We start from the raw sequence: 21612 nt of genomic DNA, 5'->3' as shown, positions 1-21612 counted from the left end.
GGCGCTCCAAAAGCCACGGCTGCTGCAGCCGCACCCCCCAGCCCCGGCCTGGCCTCTGCCCGGCTCCCCACACCCCGGCCCTACCTTGCCGCGCGGTTTGTGCCCAGGCAGTGCCAGTGCGCCGCACGCGTCCCAGCCCGCGAGGCTCCTCCCCGGGAACTGCCCCGTACGGGGCTCCGGGCTCCGGACGAGCTCTGCCTGCTCGGGTGCTGGCTGGCCGCCGCTCGCGCCTCCCGCGCCGGCTCCTGCTGCCGCGCGCGAGGAGGGAGGGGTTGGGGGGGAAACTCCCGGCAACTCCAACTCCGGGCGCTGGAGCTCCAGCTGCAGCCGCGAGCCCGCCCGCCAGCCGCCGAGTGCGAGCGCCTGCGAAGCGAGGCTGCCCCCGCGGCCGCCTCTGAGCATGCCCAGTGCGGCCGTGGGCGAGCTCCAGCGCCCCGGCCCTGGGGCCGAAGGCTGAGCTGGGGGCCGGGGACCCGCCCCGAGCTCCCGAGCGCCGGGGGTGGGGGAGAGAGGGAGGGAGCTGCTGCAGGGAGGGGACCCGGGCGCAAAGGGCGGGTCAGAAATGGTGTTTGGAGGGCCTTGCAAGTTTCACGGGTTGTGGGAAGTTTGTGGGTTAGAAAGGTGAGCTGCTTCCGTGAGCTCCTCTGCAAGCCTAGAAAGGACGGTGAGGAAATTTATTCTCCCGGAAAGAACAGGTGGACCCGGCAGATGGGGTTTTATCAAGTGTACTCGTTCCTTCAGGTCTGGAGTCTCAAACTCAAGCTAGGGCCTGGCAGGCAGTATCAGGGAGGGAAACGGGCAGGAGGCAGCGAGTGAACTGGAGAGAACTCTCAAGGCAGAGTCACTGGGCTCCAAATTCCCTCGGGTATGCTGCAAGACTAGATTTTCTGGGTATTTTCAAGAAATGACAGAGGTGTTTTTTTTTTTTTTTTTTTAATGTAAAATATCCTGATTTTTCGATCTTGATAACTAATCCAGTTTTTTTTAAAACACTCTGGACCAAACAAAACATATCTGAGTTCCTTCTCTGCTCAGCCCCACAGCCGGCCAATTGAGGACTGTGATTTCTGTGTTAAGCAAAGAGCAGCTGAGTGCCCACTGTGGTTTGGGAAGGCACTGAGGAACTCAGATGATTCCGATTCCCATCAAAGTACAACCAGTTACTAAAGGAAATACGTTTTCCAGGCGGAAGAGCGCTGTAGATAAATGCTGAGGCATTCAAGAAGAGAAGGAAGATACTGATGTGGAAAGGGGTGTGAGAACTAACTCTTGGGAAGTATCTTAAAGTACCCAAGTGGAAAGTCACTTTGGGTCTGAAACAGTACTCTGCTGAAGCATTTTGGAGTCTGGGGGAAAAAAGAGGAAAAACCAGTACCATGACGCGGTTTTATTTTAAATTTTTATATTTTTCAATTTTTGCGTTCATGTTTTAAAATACTGCACTGAAACGTTTATCTTGAAGATTGAGTTCTTTGATGTCTGGTGACATCAAGACATCTTTGATGTCTTTGTAGCCCGACTCACCCTAGGTCAGGCTCTGCTGGGGTGTCAGGTGGTAGTATCCTGGTCTGCTTGATTAGAATATAAGGAACAAGAAACACCATACTGAATGGGAAAGAGAGTTGGAGAAGTGGATAGGAGCCGAGGCAGAGGAATTGGTTGCCAACCTATGGAACCTGAATTCATTTTGTAGGCTGTGTGGTGCTAACAGATGCTGGGGGAAGAAAGTGACATAATCCAAACTGAACTTTAGGAGGATAGGCTGGGCTGCAGACCTAGGAAGGTGGTTTGGAAGAGGAGAATGGGAGAAATGGGGATACCTAGGGCATATTCAGGCTTCCCTGCTGGCTCAGTTGGTTAATAAAAGGGATTTCCCTAATAAATTCACATGTTTCTGCTTATTTCTGGAGAGGCTTTTGGTAGGGCTAGCTTAGTGCCAACAAGTAGGGCTCCTGGGTCTAAGCCTCAGCCATTTTGTACCAGGTTTCCATGAGCAAATTGCTCCACTTCTAAGCTGCAAATTCCTGGTCTGTGAAATGAAAAACAGTTCGTATAGCGTTTATGTGAGGATTTACAGCAGCAGTATATGTCTAAGGGCTTTGAAAGCTCTGAAAATTTAAGCAAATATAAGGCATTGTTCTTATCTACACATCATCTATATGAAATCTAAATTTAAACAAGGAAATTCTAGAGCTTTAAAAAAATAGTCTTAGGTAGTAAGCATCTTTGATTTAGCAAGCTCTCTGTGTGTTCAGAATTGTTTACAGGTCTTCACAATCTGCTTTTGGGTAATTCAATGATTTTGTGAATTAAAATGTCCCTGAACAGAAAGAAATACATGAGAGAGATTAAGAGGACTTCTAGTTGCAAAATAAGTGAGTTACAGGTATAAAATGTACAGTATGGAATACAGTCATTAACGATGTAATATCTTACTATGATGACAGATGGTAACCAGGCTTACCATGGTGATCATTTTGAAATGTATAGAAATATCGAATGACTATGTCATGTAACAGGAACCAACACAGCAGTATAGATCAGTTATACTTTAAAAACAAACTCAAAGAAAAAGAGATCAGATTTGTCATCACCAGAGGCTAGAGGTGAGGGGAAGGGGAATGGATGAAGGTAGTCAAAAGTATAAACTTCCAGTTATGAGATAAATCTGTACTGAGTATATAATGTAAACCACTACAAATATAATTGACACTGCTACATGCTACATATGAAAAGTAAGTGAGCAACTCCTAAGAGATCTTATCACAAGGAATTTTTTATGTACACAAGATGAGGGATGTTCACTAAACTTACTGTGATAATACTTTCATGATGTAAGTCAACTCATTATACTGTACACCTTAAATGTATACAGTGCTGTATGTCAGTTCTATCTCAGTAAAATTGGAACATGATCGTGAATGCCTTGTTGCCAAATTCAGACTTAAATTGAAGAAAGTAGGGAAAAACCACTGGACCGTTCAGGTATGACCTAAATCAAATCCTTTACGATTATACAGTGGAAATGAGAAATAGATTCAAGGGATTAAATCTAATAGACACTTCAGGCACTCTAAGAGTACCTGAAGAACCATGGATGAAGGTTCCTCACACTGTACAGACAGCGGTGATCAAATCATCCCCAAGGAAAAAAAATGCAAAAAGGCAAAATGGTTGTCTGATGAGGCCTTACAAATAGCTGAGAAAATAGGAGAACATAAAGGCAAAGGAAACTCAGCAGTGGCCACAGGACTGGAAAAGGTCAGTTTTCATTCCAATCCCAAAGAATGGCAATGCCAAAGAATGCTCAAACTACCACACAATTGCACTCATCTCACACGCTAGTAAAGTAATGCTCAAAATTCTCCAAGCCAGGCTTCAGCAATGCATGAACCATGAACTTCCAGATGTTCAAGCTGGTTTTAGAAAAGGCAGAGGAACCAGAGATCAAATTGCCAACATCTGCTGGATCATGGAAAAAGCAAGAGAGTTCCAGAAAACCATCTATTTCTGCTTTATTGACTATGCCAAAGCCTTTGAGTGTGTGAATCACAATAAACTGTGGAAAATTCTGAGAGAGATGAGAATACCAGAGCACCTGACCTGCCTCTTGAGAAACCTATATATAGGTCAGGAAGCAACAGTGAGAACTGGACATAGAACAACAGACTGGTTCCAAATAGGAAAAAGAATACGTCAAGGCTGTATATTGTCACCCTGCTTGTTTAACTTCTATGCAGAGTACATCATGAGAAATGGTAGGATGGAAGAAGCACAAGCTGGAATCAAGATTGCCAGGAGAATATCAATAACCTCAGATATGCAGATGACACCACCCTTATGGCAGAAAGTGAAGAAGAACTAAAGAGCCTCTTGATGAAAGTGAAAGAGGAGAGTGAAAAAGTTGGCTTAAAGCTCAACATTCAGAAAACGAAGATCATGGCATCCAGTCCCATCACTTCATGTCAAATAGATGGGGAAACAGTGGTAACAGTGTCAGACTTTATTTTGGGGGGCTCCAAAATCACTGCAGATGGTGATTGCAGCCCTGAAATTAAAAGATGCTTGTTCCTTTGAAGGAAAGCTATGAACAACCTAGACAGCATATTAAAAAGCACAGACATTACTTTGTCAACAAAGGTCCATCTAGTCAAGGCTGTGGTTTTTCCAGTAGTCATGCATGGATGTGAGAGCTGGACAATAAAGAAAGCTGAGCACCGAAGAATTGATGCTTTTGAACTGTGGTGTTGGAGAAGACTCTTGAGAGTCCCTTGGACTGCAAGGAGATCCAACCAGTCCATCCTAAAGATCAATCCTGGGTGTTCATTGGAAGGACTGATGCTGAGGCTGAAACTCCAATACTTTGGCCACCTTATGTGAAGAGTTAACTCATTGGAAAAGACTCTGATGCTGGGAGGGATTGAGGGCAGGAGGAGAAGGTGATGACAGAGGATGAAATGGCTGGATGGCATCACTGACTCGATGCACATGAGTCTGGGTGAACTCCGAGAGTTGGTGATGGACAGGGAGGCCTGGCGTGCTGCGATTATTGGGATCACAAAGAATTGGACATGACTGAGTGACTGAAGTGAACTGAAAGGCAAAGTGGAAAAGGAAAGAGATACCCATTTGAATGCAGAGTTCCAGAGGATAGCAAGGAGAGATAAGAAAGCCTTCCTCAGTGATCAGTGCAAAGAAATAGAGGAAAACAATAGAATGGGAAAGACTAGAGATCTCTTCAAGAAAATTAGAGATACCACAGGAATATTTCATGCAAAGATGGGTCCAATAGGTGAAAGAAATGGTATGGACCTAACAGAAGCAGAAGATATTAAGAAGAGGTGGCAAGAATACACAGAAGAACTATATCAAAAAGATCTTCATGACCCAGATAACCATGATGGTGTGATCACTCACCTAGAGCCAGACATCCTGGAATGTGAAGTCAAGTGGGCCTTAGGAAGCATCACTACGAACAATGCGAGAGGAAGTGATGAAATTCCAGTTGAGCTATTTCAAATCTTAAAAGATGATGCTGTGAAAGTGCTGCACCCAATATGCCAGCAAATCTGGAAAACTCAGCAGTGGCTACAGAACTGGAAAAGGTCAGTTTTCATTCCAATCCCAAAGAAAGGCAATGCCAAAGAATGTTCAGACTACCACACAATTGCACTCATCTCACACCCTAGCAAAGTAATGCTCAAAATCCTCCAGGCCAGGCTTCAGCAGTACATGAACCATGAAATTCCAGATGTTCAAGTTGGTTTTAGAAAAGGCAGAGGAACCAGAGATCAAATTGCCAACATCCGTTGGATCATTGAACAAGCAAGAGAATTTCAAAAAGACATCTACTTCTGCTTCATTGATTGTGCCAAAGCCTTTGACCGTGTAGATCACAACAAACTGTGGAAAATTCTGAAAGAGATGGGAATACCAGACCACCTGACATGCCTCCTGAAAAATCTGTATGCAGGTCGAGAAAAAGGAGTACGTCAAGGCTGTATGTTGTCACTCTGCTTATTTAACTTCTATGCAGAGTACAGGGCTGGATGAAGCACAAGCTGGAATCAAGATTGCTGGGAGAAATAACCTCAGATATGCAGATGACACCACCCTTATGGCAGAAATTGAAGAAGAACTAAGCCTCTTGATGAAAGTGAAAGAGGAGAGTGAAAAAGTTGGCTTAAAAGTCAATATTCAGAAAACTAAGATCATGGTGTCTGGTCCCATCACTTCATGGCAAGTAGATGGGGAAACAATGGAAACAGTGAGAGACTTTATTTTGGGGGGCTCCAAAATCACTGCAGATAGTGACTGCAGCCCTGAAATTAAAAGATGCTTGTTCCTTGGAAGGAAAGCTATGACCAAGCTAGACAGCATATTAAAAAGCAGAGACATTACTTTGCTGACAAGGTGCATCTAGTCAAAACTATGTTTTTTCCAGTAGTCATGTATGGATGTGAGAGTTGGACTGTAAAGAAATCTGAGTGCCAAAGAATTAATGCTTTTGAACTGTGGGGTTGCAGAAGACACTTGAGAATCCCTTGGACTGCAAGGAGATCCAACCAGTCCATCCTAAAGGAAATGAGTCCTGAATATTCATTGGAAGGACTGATGCTGAAGCCAAAACTGCAATACTTTGGCCACCTGATGGGAAGAACTGATTCATTGAAAAAGACCCTGATGCCGGGAAAGATTGAAGTAGGGAAGAGAAGGGGACAATAGAGGATGAGATGGGTTGGATAGCACCACTGACTCGATGGACGTGAGTTTGAGTGAGCTCTGGGAGTTAGTGATGGACAGGGAAGCCTGGCATGCTATAGTCCATGGGGTCATGAAGAGTTGGACACGACTGTGTGACTGAACTGAACTGAAAACTGGAAGGGAAAAAAAAAAGTTGCTGCACCAGTTTCTATTGCCACTTCCCTTCTACCACCTTCCTTTTTAAAAATATTCCTTCTTATCTTTTGTTTTCTCATATTGCAGATCTAACTGAAAATGGCTTTCCCACCACCCCCCACCCCACACACACACAGAAGCAGATGTCAGCAGTGTAGTCTCTGCCTCAACCAGACACTAGGACTTCCCTCATTGCCCTGGGAGATTCCTCCTGCAGGTAAACTCACTGGTTGCTGCATTCCTGAAGAACAGACCACTGCTTATCTATGGGAAGCATTTTAAGCATGCAGACCTTGCAAAGAAAAAAAAAAAAAAAACACTTAGGTGTTTATATAAGAAGTTATGGAAAGGAGGAAGTACCTGGCCCAGGACCTAGCACATAACAGGTAATTGCAAATACCTGCAGAGTCAGACACGACTGAGCGTCTTCACTTTCACTTTTCACTTTCATGCATTGGAGAAGGACATGGCAACCCACTCCAGTGTTCTTGCCTAGAGAATCCCAGGGACGGCGGAGCCTGGTGGGCTGCCGTCTATGGGGTCGCACAGAGTCCGACACAACTGAAGCGACTTAGCAGCAGCAGCAGAATAAATAGCCATTTCCATCATCAAAATCTCTGGTATCTCTGTTTTGCCTCCCACAGTTCCTCAGAATTATTTTTAAAAATCACAACAATGATAAGGTTGTACAGGAGAGCAAGAAGAACAGGATTTAAACATTTATAAAGGGAGTGGCTTTGTGCTTTTACAAAGTAAAATGCTTTAGCTACTTAAATTTTAAATTAATTGTATTTGTTTTTTAATTATTTTATTACTTGTAGTAATTAATACATAATAATAAAAAAAGAAGCTCAAGGCAAAAAAAAAACTCACTAAAGAGAAAAAGTAAGTTTCCCTCCCCCAAAACTACTATTGTTACCGGTTTCTTACATCTAATTACAGAAATACCCAATCAGCATGAAAACAAGCATACTTGGCTTTTTCCCTTAAAGTCTGACCCTAAAACTATAGCGCTGAAGATACCAAATTGCAGACTTTTAAATGACTTATGTTCTGGAATAGAAAAGGAAACCGTGAAAGCAGTTTTCTCTGATGGCACAAGTCAACTCATGGCCATGAGGATGCCAGATCACATGGTGAGCTGAGCATTGAGTGGTGCAAGAAAAACTGAGTTCAGGTAGGCCTCTCCTGAACTGTGCCCACTGCCAACTACAGCCTAAAATACCAACATGTTTAGGTGTCCTATACTGCCTTTGCTGTAGAAGGAGATACTGTCTAAATAACAAATGGAATGAATTGCTGTGAACAAAGAGTTTGACCTAGGGAACCGTGCACTATAACATAGCTATTTTTAACACCATCACTTATGGTATAGTATCATCAATCACAGTATATCTTCAAGTCTGGTAAAATCAGTATTAAAAAATTATATCCTATATATCATGGTTAATAGCTTTCCAAATTCTTCATTCCAAGGATGTGACTTCAGGTGAGAAATTCAGGAAGCCTCAATTTATCAACCTTTAGGCTGATCCATGTGAAACTGCTATTTTTGTTAGCCACAGTCACTTGAATATTGCCAATTTCATATGGTTCAATCAACCAAAAATTATATATTGTTTTTAGACCTGAAAGAGTCTTTCTTTAAGTTGCGTGGCATGCCATTCATTTTCCCAGAAGAGCTGTGTCACTAAACCAGCTCAGAGAAGCCTATTTATTAATAATATTTGCTGTTGGTAATGTACCAGAGTTGGGTGCACTCTGTAGAGAAAGGTCAAAAAGGAGGACATTTCTTTTCCTGTCTCGGTGAGTATAGCACCAGTCTTGGTCTTAACATAGGTAAAAATAATCTTTAGCTCCTTTCTGCTTTCGTGCCTTTCCCCCCAGTATTCTCCTAAAACCTTTCCTAGGTGCCTCTAGTCACCTGTCTCACCCAGCGTGGCTGTTGCTTTTCTAGTCTTAAAAATCAGCATCCTTTCAGTTCAGTTCAGTCACTCAGTCGTGTCTGACTCTTTGCGACCCCATGAATTACAGCATGCCAGCATTCCTTTAGTATAACACAAATTAGAACTAAATTAAATAACTTGAGTAAACTAAATCACATTTACCTGTGGAAGACTATCAACTTTTCCAAAGATATATGCCATTTTAGGAATATTTTGTGGTCTCGGAGGAACATCTCCATAATAAAATCCCACAGTATGAGGAGTGATAAGAGAAACTATCCTAGTTGGGAGGGGTAGAACAATGTATTGAAGAACTTGTAGCTCCTTTCCCTATCTTTCTATAGTTTGTCATTAATTCTTATCCACTGTCTTCAAAACTAGGGATTCTTTTGAAATTTGGGGTCTCATTTCACTTTCCAGTGATTCCCCTGGCAATAGTAGTGAGCATCCCCAGGCTAGGATAGATCTGTAGCTCTTGCTTGTGGGTATCATTTGTAGATTGGAAATGAAATGTCTCATATCTAGTGGCATGGATATGATGGGGTTCAGAAGGCCTGCAGGGGTTCCCTGGTGGCTCAGATGGTAAAGAATCCACCTGCAATGCAGAGGACCCAGGTTCTATTCCTGGGTTGTGAAGATTCTCTGGTGAAAGGAATGGCTACCTACTCTAGTATTCTTGCCTGGAGAATCCTATGAACAGAGGAGCTACAGTGGTGGGCTACAGTCTATGGGGTTGCATAGAGTTGGACACAGCTGAGCGACTAACACTTATACACCTATCAATGGAGCTAATGCCTGGGATCCTAGTCTATTTCCTTCACAATTAGTCTTGTTCTATGGTTTTACTTTTTAAGGTTTCTACCCAGTTTATAACTGGAGTTCATCTTCTTTTTTGACTGAGCTGCTCTAAGATAACATTTTGTTCCTAATCTACAAACCCTCTAGTTTCTTTGTCTCCTGTACTTTTGAGAATAGGGTAAATATTAACTATTGACATGAAAAATGGTGGAACTGAGTCAACTGCCATTCATTGTAGGAGAACATTACTTAGAGGCATGACAAACAGCCATTCTCAGTCTTCCTTTCATCTTTATTTGCCTTCCATTTTCCTCAAAGCTCCTTGTTGCTTCTTTAATGATATTACTTTATCCTCTAAGCTGCTTCAACTTTCATATACCAACATATAGATAAGACATAGAATAAAACAAGAAGCAGTTCCTTGAAAAAAATAAAAGAAGTTTTAGTCTCGCAAAAAGACGGTTATGTCCTGGACTTCATTGCTCTGTTTTTAAATAATTGCATACTGTGGGAGTAAGGACATGAATTTTATTTTAGACAGATTATGTTTGAACCCATGCTTCAACTCTTGCTTATAGCCTTGGGCAAAGTCTAAATACTAGATTTCTTATCTCCAAAAAATGCACATGGTTTTAATTGGAGGATTAAAAAGGAACACACACATAATATTTAGCATAGTACCTGCCCACAGGAAGTGCTGAATAAATATTACTTTCCACCCATGACCACTATCTTGGTAACTTCCAGAAAAATGGGAGAGGGAAACCTATAGTATGTTTTGGATTTCCAATCCAAACTGTTTCTAAGAAGCCTCTGTGCTATCGCAATCATATTTTATCTCTACAGCCGCAATATAGCATTCCTATTTTCACAAAAACAATTTTACGTATATCAGTTCAGTTCAGTCGCTCAGTTGTGTCTGACTCTTTGCGACCCCATGAATTGCAGCACACCAGGCCTCCCTGTCCATCACCAACTCCCGGAGTTCACTCAGACTCATGTGCACCGAGTCAGTGATGCCATCCAGCCATCTCATCCTCTGCCGTCCCCTTCTCCTCCTGCCCCCAATCCCTCCCAGCATCAGAGTCTTTTCCAGTGAGTCAACTCTTTGCATGAGGTGGCCAAAGTACTGGAGTTTCAGCTTTAGCATCATTCCTTCCAAAGAAATCCCAGGGCTGATCTCCGTCAGAATGGACTGGTTGGATCTCCTTGCAGTCCAAGGGACTCTCAATAGTTTTCTCCAACACCACAGTTCAAAAGCATCAATTCTTCAGTGATCAGCCTTCTTAACAGTCCAACTCTCACATCCATACATGACCACTGGAAAAACCATAGCCTTGACTAGACGAATCTTTGTTGGCAAAGTAATGTCTTTGCTTTTCAATATGCTATCTAGGTTGGTCATAACTTTTCTTCCAAGGAGTAAGCATCTTTTAATTTCATGGCTGCAGTCACCATCTGCAGTGATTTTACATATATAGAAGGTGCTTTTTATAAAATTTCCACCTTCTCCTGCCCAAGTGTCCTAGCGTTTTCACCTTTTACTATTTCCACAGAAAAGGCCTAAGGCTGGGGTGGGAAGGGGAATAAAGATTTCAACATTTGTACTTATTAAGTTAGGACTCATGGCAACCCACTCCAGTATTCTTGCCTGGAGAATCCCATGGACGGAGGAGCCTGGTGGGCTACAGTCCACGGGGTCACAAAGAGTCGGACACGACTGAGCGACTTAACTAACTTAACTAACATAAGTTTAGACAGTGACTAGTTCTGAATTTCAATCACAAATATTCAGGTGTAACTCCTCTTCTGTCTTAACTTACTTGAATTAAAAATCCTTCCTGAAGAATAGTATTCAGCTGAAAAATAAAAATCTACTAAGGCAATTAACGATCACCTTCAGCTACCCCTCCACTTTAACTCAGACCTGGTTTGTCGCGTTAAATTCGGAGTTTGATAGACTGAAGCATCCTAATCAATGCTTTTGAAGGACCTATTTTTGTTTTAAAATGACTTTCTCCGCCAAGATCCAGAAAAGCGGGTAGGCTTTCAGTGAACAAAGAATTCCTTCTTCTGCTTACACACAGAGCTGCCATCTCTCCCTGGTCTCTGTGCTGCTCATTTACTGGGTAGAATGATGCAATCTGTTCACACACTGAAGACAGGTCATCTCTGTCACATCCGGCAGCTCTTTCCCTTCTGTTTGTTATGGCCCCTGAGCCCTGCCAAAGACTAACAGTGAAAGAAGCACGTAATGCTGTGTCCCAGAGGCTCTCAGGCCAGGTGGACCTGCCCAGCCATGGGTGACCCTATAATTCCCCACTGATACAGCCTCACCTTGCCAACATGCAGCTTAGGACTTTGACAGTGAAAGTGCACATTTCAGACTAGGAGCTTCAGTATTACTTGGAAGCTTGTTAGAGATACAGATTTCTGTCTACCCAGAGCAGGTGAATCAGAATCTGCATTTTAACAAGATAGCCAGGTGATTCATCTGTATGATAAAGTTTAAGGAGCACTGCCCCAGAACACCCAGCCAAGAAAGACAAGGAGAAAAGAAAAGACACTTTAATGGTGAAATCTATTTCCTTTGCCCTGGATGCCCTTTCTCACTCCAATCCGCAGGCCTCATCTCTGCGTATCTAAATCCTACCCTGTTTTTCCTTGAGCTGTCTGAAGTGCCTGCTCTGTGGAAATCTTTACTGATCGTGTCAGCTAGAGGCATCTCCCCTCACTTACCTGGATCTTCCTTTGGCTCTTATTGGGGTCTGTTTACACTGTGCAAGTATGTTTGCATAAGTCTAATCCATCCTGCTTGAGGCTTGAGATTTGCCAGAACCTTCCTTTTATCTTCTAGAGTGTCTAGCAGAGTGGGCCCTGGGTTGGTGGTGCAGTGGGGGGAGCTATTTATTAGTTGAAAGGAAGAGAGGAAGCAAAGAAGGGAGGGATGGAAGGAGGGAAGAAAGAAGAAAGAACTCCATTAGTGAAGTAAGTATTTCTGAAAACTTTAGTTCAGCCCCAGGGGTGGACTTGAGCCTGTTCGAAACAGAAACCCAGGAATCACATCACGTCCAGTCCAAAAGAGCCCCAGTACACTGGGCATGGAACTGTCACAGTTTCCAAGAGTTAACTGGACCAGATTAGGTTCAAATCTACCCCATCACTGGAGAAGGAAATGACAACCCACTCCAGTGTTCTTGCCTGGAGAATCCCATGGACAGAGGAGCCTGGAGAGCTACAGTCCATGGTGTCACAGAGTCAGACACGACTAACTAGTGTGAGCCAACCCATCACTGTACTCACCATCCAGAACAGGCCCAAAGCAGGCCTCTTTCTGGAATAGAATTACAATTCTATCTGCTCGGGCCTTGACCCCCAGTTTAAGAAAGTGTGCTGTAGGCTCTGAAAGGATTACTTCTTCACCTGCTTCCTGTTCTATGTCTGTTTCCATTTGAAAGTCAATACACTCTTTTTTTCTTTAAAAAAAAAAAAGGTATTTTAAAAATATTTTTCAGAATCTAATATCTTTAAAAAATTTTTTTGATTTTTTTTTTTTTACCATTTTTAAAGTCTTTACTGAATTTGTAACGATATTGCTCCTGTTTTATGTTCTAGTTTGTTGGCTTCAAGGCATGTGGGAATCTTAGCTCCCTGACCAGGGACTGAACCCTAACCCCTTGCATTGGAAGGAGGAGTCTGAACCACTGGGCCACCAGGGAAATCCCTTTCAGATTCTAGCACCTTTCTTTAGGAAGAAATCTTATTGAAAAAATATTTAGTGTTCCTAATTCAAGTTTTTGTAATGCATCCTTGAGTAAAGGTAATGAGTTTCTGGCTATAAGTAATAAGTTAAAAGAACAAGTCATTTTATTGCTCTTGATAGCTGAGTCAATGAAAAACCTTGACTCTAGATCAGATTTATGATATCATAGTCACAATAAACATATCTTCCCAACAGACATCCTGGTGTCATTATAATTTTACCACATGTAAAATATGATGGAAAATGTCCCTGGGACTTAAGGACTTCTAAGAAATTAGACTTTACTTGTGTCAATACTGTTGTGACTCATACAATGAGTAGATGACCCACATGGGAGACTTTCCTGTAGGAGTGGAGTTCATGAACAGTAGGTATGTTTTCTTTGATAAGGTTTTTAAAAGTTTGGCCTAATTATTCAAGATTGGTCATTTTGGGGGTACTGTTATTTGTTATAATACTTTCAAAGAAATACTGTTGATCCTGTGGGTAGAGGGAATAATAAAAAATTGTAGTCCTGTGGTCTCTACCTCTGTGAGTTTCTAACAAGGAAATAGCTCTATTGTAGCAGTGTTAGGTAACGATAGCAAAATAGGTAACACTTCTCAGAAAACAGGAAATGATTAAGTGTATTTTGTCATATATATTTGATAGAGTATTATGTACATTTTATAAACAACACATGGGGTAACTAACTAGAGGCTATTTATGAAACCAGCTTAATTTCATTAGAAGTTCGGCACATAAAGTTGTATATTATTTCAACTAATCACACACCTAACATTAAAAATTTACTCAGGCACTGTTCTAGAACTGGGATACAGTAGGGATTCCTGACATAAGGACCTCACAGTCCAATGCGGAAGAAAATTATTAAACAGATATACATTTACAAACTATGACTCATGTTATGAAGTAAGAGTGTATATATACTGGAGAACTTAAGCTGATTTGGGAAAGAGGGTGTTCATCAAGAAAAGCTCTCTGAGGAAATGAAGGAAGAATCAGAGTTAGATAAGGGAGGACTTGGGGAGAACATTCCAGATGGAAACAAAGAACAGAGGGGCAGAAACTCGGAGGTGGGAAAGAGCTTGATGCCATCACAGAAATGGAAGAAGGACCAGAGTGACTAGAGCACAATAAGAGAAGAATGACAGAGCCTGGGGACCCAGCTCCGGAGATGCCTGCAGAAGTTCTCTTTTTGTCTCTTGGGGAGCCACTGAAGCCTCTTGAGCGGCCAAGTAGGAGGAGCCTATTTACATTTTAATAGGTTTTTGTGGTATGTGGGAAATAGCTTAAAATAAATAAGAGTGGAAGAAGGGAAACCACTTTGGAGACCATTGCAGTAGTCCACACGAGAGAAATGGAATGATTTAGATGAGATTTAAAACTGGGGCGATAAGGAAAAGAAGACAGAGCTATAATCTGCAGGTAAGAAAAATAACATTTACTGATGGACTGGGAGTGAGAATAGAAACATTAACTACAACTTCTATGCTTCTCTGTTACTTCCTTAAATCACTAGGTAAATAGTGATGTCATTGACATATTTGGTATAGTTAGAAATTTAGGAATGAAAACTGAAAAATCCGTTCTGGCCTTAAAGTTGAGATCTGGTCGGAGAACTAAGTGGAAGAGTCAGACAGATAGTTGTGTATACAGGTTTGGAAGTCAGAAAATAGATCTGGTTGGGAATTACATATTTGGGAACCTTTAGAATCTATATGGCATTTGATGCCATTGTATACAATGAGTATAGAATGACTAGGGAAGAAGCAGCTCATTTTCAGCCCTGAGGAAGTACAGTGTTAAGAGGTCTTGTTGAAGAGGAGGATCTATCAAAGGTGGCACTGGGCTGGAGAGATATTGAGTAATTCTGGAGCAAAGAAAATAACATTGCAAGAAGGAAAGTGTAGTTACTGGTATTGAATATTACTGAGAGGTCAAATAAGACAGTGCACTCCCTTGGATAAAAATATTTGTTTTACTATGGTGGCAGTTTTAGAAGTATATTATTTTTAGAATGTTTAAGCTTTAAACGTGAAAACCTAATTAACATCTAACCATTTTAATAGCATAATTTTAGCAGAATACCTGTAATACATTTACTTCATCTTAATCCCCAAGCTCTTTGTTAATCAGTATTTTGCATCTGTTTATTGTCATTGTATATATTAAACAATTAATTCTCTTACTTCCAGTTTAGGATTAAATCTTCAAAAGTTTTAAACCTAAGCATCACCCAGCACACAGGACTACTGCTAATGCACAAAGTCCCTGCTTTACGGATACCATAGAGGTTGTATAGTTTATTAAATGTAAGTTTTAAATAATCCATAACAAATTATCTATTTCTTTATTTAAATTTATAGAATTTTTCCCAAAGTGTCTCTTCTCTTGAAAAATAAAGCTACCTTATTTAAGTAAATTCTGGTCTCAATTTGACAGAAAATGCACTGGGCAAAGACTGAAAGTATCCACTTTCTGATATTATATTTGGAACTGCAGAAAGGAAATGAGCTGGTTCGAACAGGAACTAGTGTCTTCCCAGTTTGCAGGGGGTGGTAAGAGGATTGGGATGGGGTAAGCCCTCTGCTGTCCACCCACAGCCTCCACTTAAATACCTTGACTATTCTTTTTTTTCATAATGACTCAGAGTCTCACCACCCTGTGGTCCTCAAGAATAGAAAACAAGAAAGAGGAAGGAGCCTCCGAAAGGACTGATTTCAGCAAAACTGACAGGACTCCACTCCCCTCCTCTAACCTTCCATCGTAGGCTTTAACTATATTGGTAGGTGGTATTCTCACCTCAAGCGCAGATTTTTCTTGGCAAGAGTTCAGATTTACGCAGATTGTCTTCTGTGACAATCTACAATTCTGTTATGCTTCCCAGAACCAGTCCAAAGTCACTTCCATGCTGAAGGTGTCATGAGACAGCGTAGACCTCCATTGCTCTTGCTTGTGTTTTTCCTTCTTTCTTCCTCTTACCTATATCTTTGGGCATAATTCAAATAGGTATCAAGAGAATATGGGTTACCCTTCCTCTCTGTGTTATGGATGATACAATGTAAACTATACCGTGCTGGGGATAAAAGCAATATGTGGGAGAGTTGGAGAACTCTGGCAGTTGGATGGAGATTAAGCAAGGGCACATTTGAAGGTTTTTACACAGTAGATACTGTGGTGACAGAGAAGGGAGCTCTTGGGGAAGTATGACTGTATTTTCCAGTGACATTCTTGACTCCTGATTTTCACCTGAAAGTGAAAGTGAAGTCACTCAGTCGTGTCCGACTCTTTGTGACCCCGTGGACTGTGGCCCACCAAGCTCCTCTGTCCATGGGATTCTCCAGGCAAGAACACTGGAGTGGGTTGCTGTTTCCTTCTCCAGGGGATCTTCCCGACCCAGGGATCAGACCCAGGTCTCCCACATTGCAGGCAGACGCTTTAAACTCTGCACCACCAGGCTTCCTAAGGCCCATTTGACTTTACATTCCAGGATGTCTGGCTCTAGGTGAGTGATCACACTATTGTGGTTATCTGGGTCATGAAGATCTTTTTGGTATAGGTCTTCTGTGTATTCTTGCCACCAGTGTAATCACTCACACTCACCTAGAGCCAGACATCCTGGAATGTGAAGTCAAGTTGGCCTTAGGAAGCATCGCTACTATCAAGCTAGTGGAGGTGATGGAATTCCAGTAGAGCTATTTCAAATCCTGAAAGATATGCTGTGAAAGTGCTGCACTCAATATGCCAGCACATTTGGAAAACTCAGCAGTGGCCACAGGACTGGAAAAGGTCAGTTTTCATTCCAATCCCAAAGAAAGGCAATGCCAAAGAATGCTCAAACTACTGCACAATTGTCCTCATCTCAGACGCTAGTAAAGTAAAGCTTAAAATTCTCCAAGTCAGGCTTCAGCAGTATGTGAACCAAAACTTCCAGATGTTCAAGCTGGTTTTGGAAAAGGAAGAGGAACCAGAGATCAAATTGCCAACATCTGCTGGATCATGGAAAAAGCAAGAGAGTTCCAGAAAAACATCTATTTCTGCTTTATTGACTATGCCAAAGTCTTTGAGTGTGTAGATCACAATAAAGTGTGGAAAATTCTGAAAGAGATGGGAATACCAGACCACCTGACCTGCCTCTTGAGAAATCTGTATGGAGGTCAGGAAGCAACAGTTAGAACTGGACATGGAACAACAGACTGGTTCCAAATAGGAAAAGGAGTATGTCAAAGCTGTATATTGTCACCCTACTTATTTGACTTATATGCAGAGTACATCATGAGAAATGCTGGGCTGGAAGAAGCACAAGCTAGAATCAAGATTGCAGGCAGAAATATCAATAACATCAGATATGCAAATGACACCACCCTTATGGCAAAAAGTGAAGAAGAACTAAAGAGCCTGTTGATGAAAGTGAAAGAGGAGAGTGAAAAAGTTGGCTTCAAGCTCAACATTCAGCAAACTAAGATCATGGCATCTGGTCCCATCACTTCATGGCAAATATATGGGGAAACAGTGGGAACAGTGGCTGACTTTATTTTTTGGGGTTCCAAAATCACTGCAGATGGTGATTGCAGCCATGAAATTAAAAGACACTTACTCCTTGGAAGGAAAGCTATAAGCAACCTAGACAGCATATTAAAAAGCATAGACATTACTTTGTGAGCAAAGGTCCGTCTAGTCAAGGCTGTGATTTTTCCAGTAGTCATGCATGGATGTGAGAGTTGGACTATAAAGAAAGCTGAGCACCGAAGAATTGATGCTTTTGAACTGTGGTGTTGGAGAAGACTCTTGAGAGTCCCTTGGACTGCAAGGGGATCCAACCAGTCCATTCTAAAGGAGATCAGTCCTGGGTGTTCACTGGAAGGACTGATGTTGAGGCTGAAACTCCAATACTTTGGCCACCTCATGCAAAGAGCTGACTCATTTGAAAAGACCCTGATACTGGGAAAGATTGAGGGCAGGAGGAGAAGGGGACGACAGAGGATGAGATGGTTGGATGGCATCACCGACTCAATGGACATGGGTTTGGGTGAACTCCAGGAGTTTGTGATGGACAGGGAGGCCTGGAGTGCTGCGATTCATGGGGTCGCAAAGAGTCGGACACGACTGAGCGACTGAACTGAACTGAACCCTCAGACTTTGGCCCTGTGACTTGCTTTGGATAATGGAAGTGAGAAGAGGCTACAATAATTCCTCCTGGTTTTTGTGCTCCAATGATCTGTCATGAAAAGAACATGCCTTAGCTAGCTGCTGCTACTTTATCCCAGAACAAACACCAATGAAGAAGACCCGAACCCAGTTCAAGCCTGGCCCCAAGTCCAGCCATTCTGCTTTCTGAAGCATACCTTTGCAGCAAAACCAGTCTAGATCAGTCAGGCCACAGCTACCAACAGATCCATGAGCATTTAACATGCATTCTTGCAGCAACAAAGTTTTAAGGTAGTTTTTTATGGAACATTATTGTGCTGCTAGCTGTTCAATACATATCCTTGAAATGGCTCAGATGGTAAAGTGTCTGTGCCTACAATGTGGGAGACCTGGGTTTGATCCCTGGGTCAGGAAAATCCTCTGGAGAAGGAAATGGCAACCCACTCCAGTACTCTTGCCTGGAAAATTCCATGGATGGAGGATTGTGGTAGGCTAGAGTCCATGGAGTGGCAGAGTCAGACACTACTGAGCGACTTCACTTGAAAGAATTATGGCATAAACATTATCACAAAAGAGCTATTTGTCTATCTTAGCAGTTTTCTAGTCTAAGCTATAGAAGGGACAGCATCAGAATCACTTAGTTACATCATTTAGTTTGAGATAAACTGGGCTCACTGTACATCTTTTTATAAAATTGGACTTATATAAATATACACTGAATTGAAAAGAAAGTCATTCAGACTTACTAAAGTCATTTCGTTTTCAAATATTCTTAGCAGAAGAGTTTCCTAATACATTCTTTAAACAGGTGGTTTTGTGTGAATAGCAGAGCTTCAGTAATGTGATTACTCACGATCAGTTCTCCATGCATCCATCAACCTATCCACATTTATTGTTTTTGCAGTTTTTATAGTCATCTGGAAACCATGCAGTAGATTTTAGTTAATTCAATAGAATTTAGTATTAGAAAAGCTACTTAAATTTAAATATTAACATTATAATTTATTACTTAAAGATTAAAAAGCTACTTAAATTTCATAAGAAATCTGTGATAATTAGGAAATCTGTGATAACTAGCAAAATTAGGAAACAAGCAGAAAAGGAAAAACCCCCTACATAATTGTACCACCTAGAGATAATTTTTGTTAAAATTTCATTGTTTATCTTTACAGAACTTCTTTCTGTGGGTTCCTGCATGTGTGTATTTTTATATACATTACAATGGGCTCATCCTTTGCATAAACTTTTTATCATTAAGTATTTTATTGTAACTTCTCTCCATGACAATAATATAGAACTACATAATCATTTTTAATAATTGTCTAGTATTTAATCAGCTACATGCTCTATAATAATTTGTTAACTAACCCTTTATTTTTGGATGTTAGGGATTTTTAAAATGTTTTTCCCCATTATAAATAACACTTTGACATTCTTGTTTATATGTGTTTCTCATTTATCAGATTCTTTCCCTAGAATCAATTCCTAGAAGTGATATTGCTTATACAAAGAATATGTACATTCTTAAGACCATTGTCACGGTAAGTCCCAGAAAGGCAGTATGCATTTACATTACCTCTAGAGCTAAGACTCCCCACCCCTGCCCCTAACACCCAGAATCTTAGTTCCCCAACCAGGAATGGATGCAGTAGAACCATGCAGTGGAATCATGGAGTCTTAACCGCTGGAACACCAGGGAAGTCCCAATAAGACTTGTACCATATCTTCCAATCAACAGTCCTGCCACTTTTTGAAAGATTCCCTCCCTCATTTGTTCTCTTTATATATTTACTAAATTCTCTACTTCCATTTATAATGATTTAAGAAATTCCCTCATTCCATTTTTTCCCCCTGTGATAAACAAAGAAATAAAATGTAACTTAAGAAAGGTCCTAAATGGGTTAAAATAAGTAAAAATAATCATGGCAGCAAAGTAGTCCTCTTCTTCAGCTGAAAAGATGCTCTTAATTTTGTTCTCTAGATTGTTTGGAATAGTAGCTAACTAAATCATAAACCTTTACAATTTCATGATGTTAAACAGGGCTTGTTGGAAGTGAGTCATTTTGTGCACACTGGGAGTTTTATGGTTAGTTTAATGTCACTGAATTTAATTAACTTATTTGTCACTTGTGCACCAGTGCATCATTATACTTTGGAAAACCCTCTGCAGTGAGAGTGCTCTTAATACTAAACAAACAATGCAGTTTCTCTCAGTTACAAGATTTATGTAACCAGTTTATCTGATGGAGAAACTGAGGCATAAAACAGTGAATTCTCCAGCAAGAGGAATAAAAAGTGTAAAATTATAAAGCTATGGAGGAAGAGAAAAATTAAAGGGACATTTTCATGTGTCAAACTCAGTTTTTGCAACCACTGATAGATGAGATCACAAACTAGTGCCAGAATTTTAAATGAGGTTTTGCATGGAAGTGACAGCTGGCATGGGGAATCACCTCTGTGAGTCCTCCAATGCCCAGAAATCATACAAGCACACAACAAAGAAATCCTCCTTTCTTGAATTTTCTTTTGGCCAAAACACGTGGGATCTTGGTTCCCCCACCAGGGATCTAACCCGTGCCCTCTGCAATGGAGGTGCAGGGCATTCGCCACTGGACTGCCAGCGATGTCCCTTGGATGGTTTTAAAAAGGCAAAAATTTTAAAAAACAGTATTTGAATATCACTAAATAAGCTGTTTTATATAAGAATACTACTAGATAAGCAGTGAAGATTATATGGAAAACCTAAAATCTCTTTAAAACCAGCTCCTAAGTTGGTTTTTGCCATCTTAATCATTCGTGTATATTTGGAGGAAAATTAGAAACTTCTAATTGCAAAATCAGACAATTAGGCTTTAAAACACTTTCTTCTAAAATACTTTTGCACAGCCAATTTCTGATTTGCTTTTATAGCTCATCAATTTTTTAAGCATTTGCATAGCACTTTATATTTCAAAGTGCTTGCTTGACAAAATCACTAGTATTCTATACAATGCTCAGAATTGTTATGCTCAGAAACAATATCCTTTTAAAATAATTTGCACTTTAAAATATAGATCTCTCCTACTATTTATTTCTCTTCCATCATACATATTTTGAAGGAGTTCCTTCTTATTCAGATTTAGTTTGACAAATATTTACTGAATAACTACTTGGCACAATATTTTGTGTTAGAGTTTTGAAAGAACTAAGAGGATAGAGACAAAAAGCAGGTTAGCAATTGAGGCAGATGGGGAGTAACTGCTTAATGGGTTTGGGGTTTCCTGTTTGGGTGATGAAAAAGTTCTGAAACTACTTAATGGTGATGATAGTACAATCCTGTGAAGGTACTAAGTGCCCTTATACATTTCAACATGGTTAAAACAATAAGTGCCGTGTACTATACCACAATCTGAAAAATCAGGCAGGAAAAATAAATGAATTAGGGTCAACGAAAGAGGCACAGATATTTCACTTCAGAAAGTACGTTTAATCAGGAAAATATATTTAAATTACCCTTCCAATATTGCTATTGATTTCATGCAGTAACTCTGTCACATCCAATTTATTAAGCATGTC

General features: G+C 41.0%; 1 protein-coding gene across 3 annotated transcripts in view; it reads right to left on the bottom strand.

Annotated features, from left to right (window-relative positions):
- STXBP6 (syntaxin binding protein 6) overlaps positions 1 to 397 on the bottom strand; it is a 262455-nt gene extending 262058 nt beyond the window's left edge. The window contains exon 1 of one of the 3 annotated variants that reach the window (XM_040257207.1): positions 85 to 397. The gene's annotated coding sequence lies outside the window, so the exon portion shown is untranslated. The remainder of the gene's footprint in view (positions 1 to 84) is intronic. The other 2 variants (XM_040257206.1, XM_040257205.1) reach the window with 2 other exon arrangements.
- Between the last annotated feature and the right edge of the window lie 21215 nt (positions 398 to 21612).

Source organism: Oryx dammah, unplaced genomic scaffold (genome assembly GCF_014754425.2).
Source record: "Oryx dammah isolate SB20612 unplaced genomic scaffold, SCBI_Odam_1.1 HiC_scaffold_16, whole genome shotgun sequence".
Classification (NCBI taxonomy): Eukaryota; Metazoa; Chordata; class Mammalia; order Artiodactyla; family Bovidae; genus Oryx; species Oryx dammah.
This window is presented reverse-complemented; position numbering and strand designations above follow the sequence as displayed.